Raw genomic sequence first — 5,630 nt, 5'->3', positions numbered from 1 at the left:
AACAACTCCTACCATACAGCCTAACAACTCCTACCATACTAACCTAACAACTCCTACCATACTAGCCTAACAACTCCTACCATACAGCCTAACAACTCCTACCATACTAGCCTAACAACTCCTACCATACAGCCTAACAACTCCTACCATACAGCCTAACAACTCCTACCATACTAGCCTAACAACTCCTACCAGAAACAGCCCTAACAACTCCTACCATACTAGCCTAACAACTCCTACCATACTAGCCTAACAACTCCTACCATACTAGCCTAACAACTCCTACCATACAGCCTAACAACTCCTACCATACTAGCCTAACAACTCCTACCATACTAGCCCTAACAACTCCTACCATACTAGCCTAACAACTCCTACCATACTAGCCTAAGAACTCCCTACCATACTAGCCTAACAACTCCTGCCATACTAGCCTAACAACTCCTACCATACTAGCCTAACAACTCCTACCATACAGCCTAACTAACTCCCTCCATACTAGCCTAACAACTCCTACCATACTAGCCTAACAACTCCTACCATACTAGCCTAACAACTCCTACCATACAGCCTAACAACTCCCTACCATACTAGCCTAACAACTCCTACCATACTAGCCTAACAACTCCTACCATACTAGCCTAACAACTCCTACCATACTAGCCTAACAACTCCTACCATACAGCCTAAGAACTCCTGCCATACTAGCCTAACAACTCCTACCATACTAGCCTAACAACTCCTACCATACTAGCCTAACAACTCCTACCATACAGCCTAACAACTCCTACCATACTAGCCTAACAACTCCTACCATACTAGCCTAACAACTCCTACCATACTAGCCTAACAACTCCTACCATACTAGCCTAACAACTCCTACCATACTAGCCTAACAACTCCTACCATACAGCCTAACAACTCCTACCATACTAGCCTAACAACTCCTTCCATACTAGCCCAACAACTCCTACCATACTAGCCTAACAACTCCTACCATACAGCCTAACAACTCCTACCATACTAGCCTAACAACTCCTGCCATACAGCGCTAACAACTCCTACCATACAGCCTAACAACTCCTACCATACTAGCCTAACAACTCCTACCATACTAGCCTAACAACTCCTACCATACCCTAGCCTAACAACTCCTACCATACTCAGCCTCAACAACTCCTACCATACTAGCCTAACAACTCCTACCATACAGCCTAACAACTCCTACCATACTAGCCTAACAACTCCTACCATACTAGCCTAACAACTCCTACCATACTAGCCTAACAACTCCTACCATACAGCCTAACAACTCCTACCATACTAGCCTAACAACTCCTACCATACTAGCCTAACAACTCCTACCATACAGCCTAACAACTCCTACCATACTAGCCTAACAACTCCTACCATACAGCCTAACAACTCCTACCATACTAGCCTAACAACTCCTACCATACAGCCTAAGAACTCCTACCATACTAGCCTAACAACTCCTACCATACTAGCCTAACAACTCCTACCATACTAGCCTAACAACTCCTACCATACAGCCTAACAACTCCTACCATACTAGCCTAACAACTCCTACCATACTAGCCTAACAACTCCTACCATACTAGCCTAACAACTCCTACCATACAGCCTAACAACTCCTACCATACTAGCCTAACAACTCCTACCATACAGCCTAACAACTCCTACCATACTAGCCTAACAACTCCTACCATACTAGCCTAACAACTCCTACCATACTAGCCTAACAACTCCTACCATACAGCCTAACAACTCCTACCATACTAGCCTAACAACTCCTACCATACTAGCCTAACAACCCCTACCATACTAGCCTAACAACTCCCTACCATTCCACTTCACTGGAGACCCGTGCTGCATACACTATCGCCACTGACAACCAGCACAACACACAGCAATAACAGGGCTCCTCCGTCTGTGGAATACCCTTCAAATACCACCCCACCCCCTCACTAGACACAGCCCTGCCAGACACACAGACACACGGCTGCCAGACACAGCCCTGCCAGACACACAGACACACGGCTGCCAGACACAGCCCTGCCAGACACACAGACACACGGCTGCCAGACACAGCCCTGCCAGACACACAGACACACGGCTGCCAGACACAGCCCTGCCAGACACACAGACACACGGCTGCCAGACACAGCCCTGCCAGACACAGCCCTGCCAGACACAGCCCTGCCAGACACACAGACACAGGGCTGCCAGACACAGCCCTGCCAGACACACAGACACACGGCTGCCAGACACAGGGCTGCCAGACACAGCCCTGCCAGACACACAGACACACGGCTGCCAGACACAGCCCTGCCAGACACACAGACACAGGGCTGCCAGACACAGCCCTGCCAGACACACAGACACACGGCTGCCAGACACAGCCCTGCCAGACACACAGACACACGGCTGCCAGACACAGCCCTGCCAGACACACAGACACACGGCTGCCAGACACAGGGCTGCCAGACACACAGACACACGGCTGCCAGACACAGGGCTGCCAGAAAGAGAGAACAGCCTCTGACAAAGCGCAGACCCTCACAGATCATGCAGGCGGATAGTTTCCATCCACTTTCCCATCATTCTATAATGTGTCTTTGTCTCTGGAGCAGCAGCACTGTGAAAGGCATGGCTCAGCTCCTAACATGGTTTCACAGGAGACTTCACTGAGGTGTTGAGGACCGGAGGCCATATTGTACACACTTGGAATCAGATAATCCCTGTTAGACATTTGGAATGAGGGACTTTACACCCCTATATTTACATGTTAGTCATTTAGCAGACGCTCTTATCCAGAGCCACTTACAGTTATAGGTGAGCGCATACATTTTCATACTGGCCCCCGTGGGAAACGAACCCACAACCCTGCCGTTGCCAGCGCCATGCTCTACCAACTGAGCTACAGGAGACCTTTATATGAGGACAGAGGTTTTGTATTGGTCTGGGTTTCAAATGGCACAGTGATGACATGTCATAGAGAAGCAGAGGACCGTCATACAACATGTTCCATGCATTCCATTCTATAGGGGTGCTGCTGCCTGTAATAACACGGCACCTGGGACTGGATTAACATCTACCCACAATACCTCTGTAAATACTACTGTGTGTTAATCATAGGAGACCAGCTGGATTAACATCTACCTACAATACCTCTGTAAATACTACTGTGTGTTAATCATAGGAGACCAGCTGGATTAACATCTACCCACAATACCTCTGTAAATACTACTGTGTGTTAATCATAGGAGACCAGCTGGATTAACATCTACCTACAATACCTCTGGAAATACTACTGTGTGTTAATCATAGGAGACCAGCTGGATTAACATCTACCCACAATACCTCTGTAAATACTACTGTGTGTTAATCATAGGAGACCAGCTGGATTAACATCTACCCACAATACCTCTGTAAATACTACTGTGTGTTAATCATAGGAGACCAGCTGGATTAACATCTACCTACAATACCTCTGTAAATACTACTGTGTGTTAATCATAGGAGACCAGCTGGATTAACATCTACCTACAATACCTCTGTAAATACTACTGTGTGTTAATCATAGGAGACCAGCTGGATTAACATCTACCTACAATACCTCTGTAAATACTACTGTGTGTTAATCATAGGAGACCAGCTGGATTAACATCTACCTACAATACCTCTGTAAATACTACTGTGTGTTAATCATAGGAGACCAGCTGGATTAACATCTACCCACAATACCTCTGTAAATACTACTGTGTGTTAATCATAGGAGACCAGCGGGATTAACATCTACCTACAATACCTCTGTAAATACTACTGTGTGTTAATCATAGGAGACCAGCTGGATTAACATCTACCTACAATACCTCTGTAAATACTACTGTGTGTTAATCATAGGAGACCAGCTGGATTAACATCTACCTACAATACCTCTGTAAATACTACTGTGTGTTAATCATAGGAGACCAGCTGGATTAACATCTACCTACAATACCTCTGTAAATACTACTGTGTGTTAATCATAGGAGACCAGCTGGATTAACATCTACCTACAATACCTCTGTAAATACTACTGTGTGTTAATCATAGGAGACCAGCTGGATTAACATCTACCTACAATACCTCTGTAAATACTACTGTGTGTTAATCATAGGAGACCAGCTGGATTAACATCTACCTACAATACCTCTGTAAATACTACTGTGTGTTAATCATAGGAGACCAGCTGGATTAACATCTACCCACAATACCTCTGTAAATACTACTGTGTGTTAATCATAGGAGACCAGCTGGATTAACATCTACCTACAATACCTCTGTAAATACTACTGTGTGTTAATCATAGGAGACCAGCTGGATTAACATCTACCTACAATACCTCTGTAAATACTACTGTGTGTTAATCATAGAGACCAGCTGGATTAACATCTACCTACAATACCTCTGTAAATACTACTGTGTGTTAATCATAGGAGACCAGCTGGATTAACATCTACCTACAATACCTCTGTAAATACTACTGTGTATTAATCATAGGAGACCAGCTGGATTAACATCTACCTACAATACCTCTGTAAATACTACTGTGTGTTAATCATAGGAGACCAGCTGGATTAACATCTACCTACAATACCTCTGTAAATACTACTGTGTGTTAATCATAGGAGACCAGCTGGATTAACATCTACCTACAATACCTCTGTAAATACTACTGTGTGTTAATCATAGGAGACCAGCTGGATTAACATCTACCTACAATACCTCTGTAAATACTTACTGTGTGTTAATCATAGGAGACCAGCTGGATTAACATCTACCTACAATACCTCTGTAAATACTACTGTGTGTTAATCATAGGAGACCAGCTGGATTAACATCTACCTACAATACCTCTGTAAATACTACTGTGTGTTAATCATAGGAGACCAGCTGATTAACATCTACCTACAATACCTCTGTAAATACTACTGTGTGTTAATCATAGGAGACCAGCTGGATTAACATCTACCTACAATACCTCTGTAAATACTACTGTGTGTTAATCATAGGAGACCAGCTGGATTAACATCTACCTACAATACCTCTGTAAATACTACTGTGTGTTAATCATAGGAGACCAGCTGGATTAACATCTACCTACAATACCTCTGTAAATACTACTGTGTGTTAATCATAGGAGACCAGCTGGATTAACATCTACCTACAATACCTCTGTAAATACTACTGTGTGTTAATCATAGGAGACCAGCTGGATTAACATCTACCTACAATACCTCTGTAAATACTACTGTGTGTTAATCATAGAGACCAGCTGGATTAACATCTACCTACAATACCTCTGTAAATACTACTGTGTGTTAATCATAGGAGACCAGCTGGATTAACATCTACCCACAATACCTCTGTAAATACTACTGTGTGTTAATCATAGGAGACCAGCTGGATTAACATCTACCTACAATACCTCTGTAAATACTACTGTGTGTTAATCATAGGAGACCAGCTGGATTAACGATCTACCTACAATACCTCTGTAAATACTACTGTGTGTTAATCATAGGAGACCAGCTGGATTAACATCTACCTACAATACCTCTGTA

At 43.9% G+C, this 5,630-nt stretch overlaps 1 non-coding gene across 1 annotated transcript; it reads right to left on the bottom strand.

Annotated features, from left to right (window-relative positions):
• Positions 1-2,878: 2,878 nt before the first annotated feature.
• On the bottom strand, positions 2,879-2,953 carry trnaa-ggc. Its single transcript has one exon. It is a non-coding gene; the product is annotated as a tRNA-Ala (tRNA).
• Between the last annotated feature and the right edge of the window lie 2,677 nt (positions 2,954-5,630).

Source organism: Coregonus clupeaformis, unplaced genomic scaffold (genome assembly GCF_020615455.1).
Source record: "Coregonus clupeaformis isolate EN_2021a unplaced genomic scaffold, ASM2061545v1 scaf3694, whole genome shotgun sequence".
NCBI lineage: Eukaryota > Metazoa > Chordata > Actinopteri > Salmoniformes > Salmonidae > Coregonus > Coregonus clupeaformis.
The sequence above is the reverse complement of the archived record's forward strand: the minus strand, read 5'-3'. Positions and strand labels throughout refer to the sequence as shown.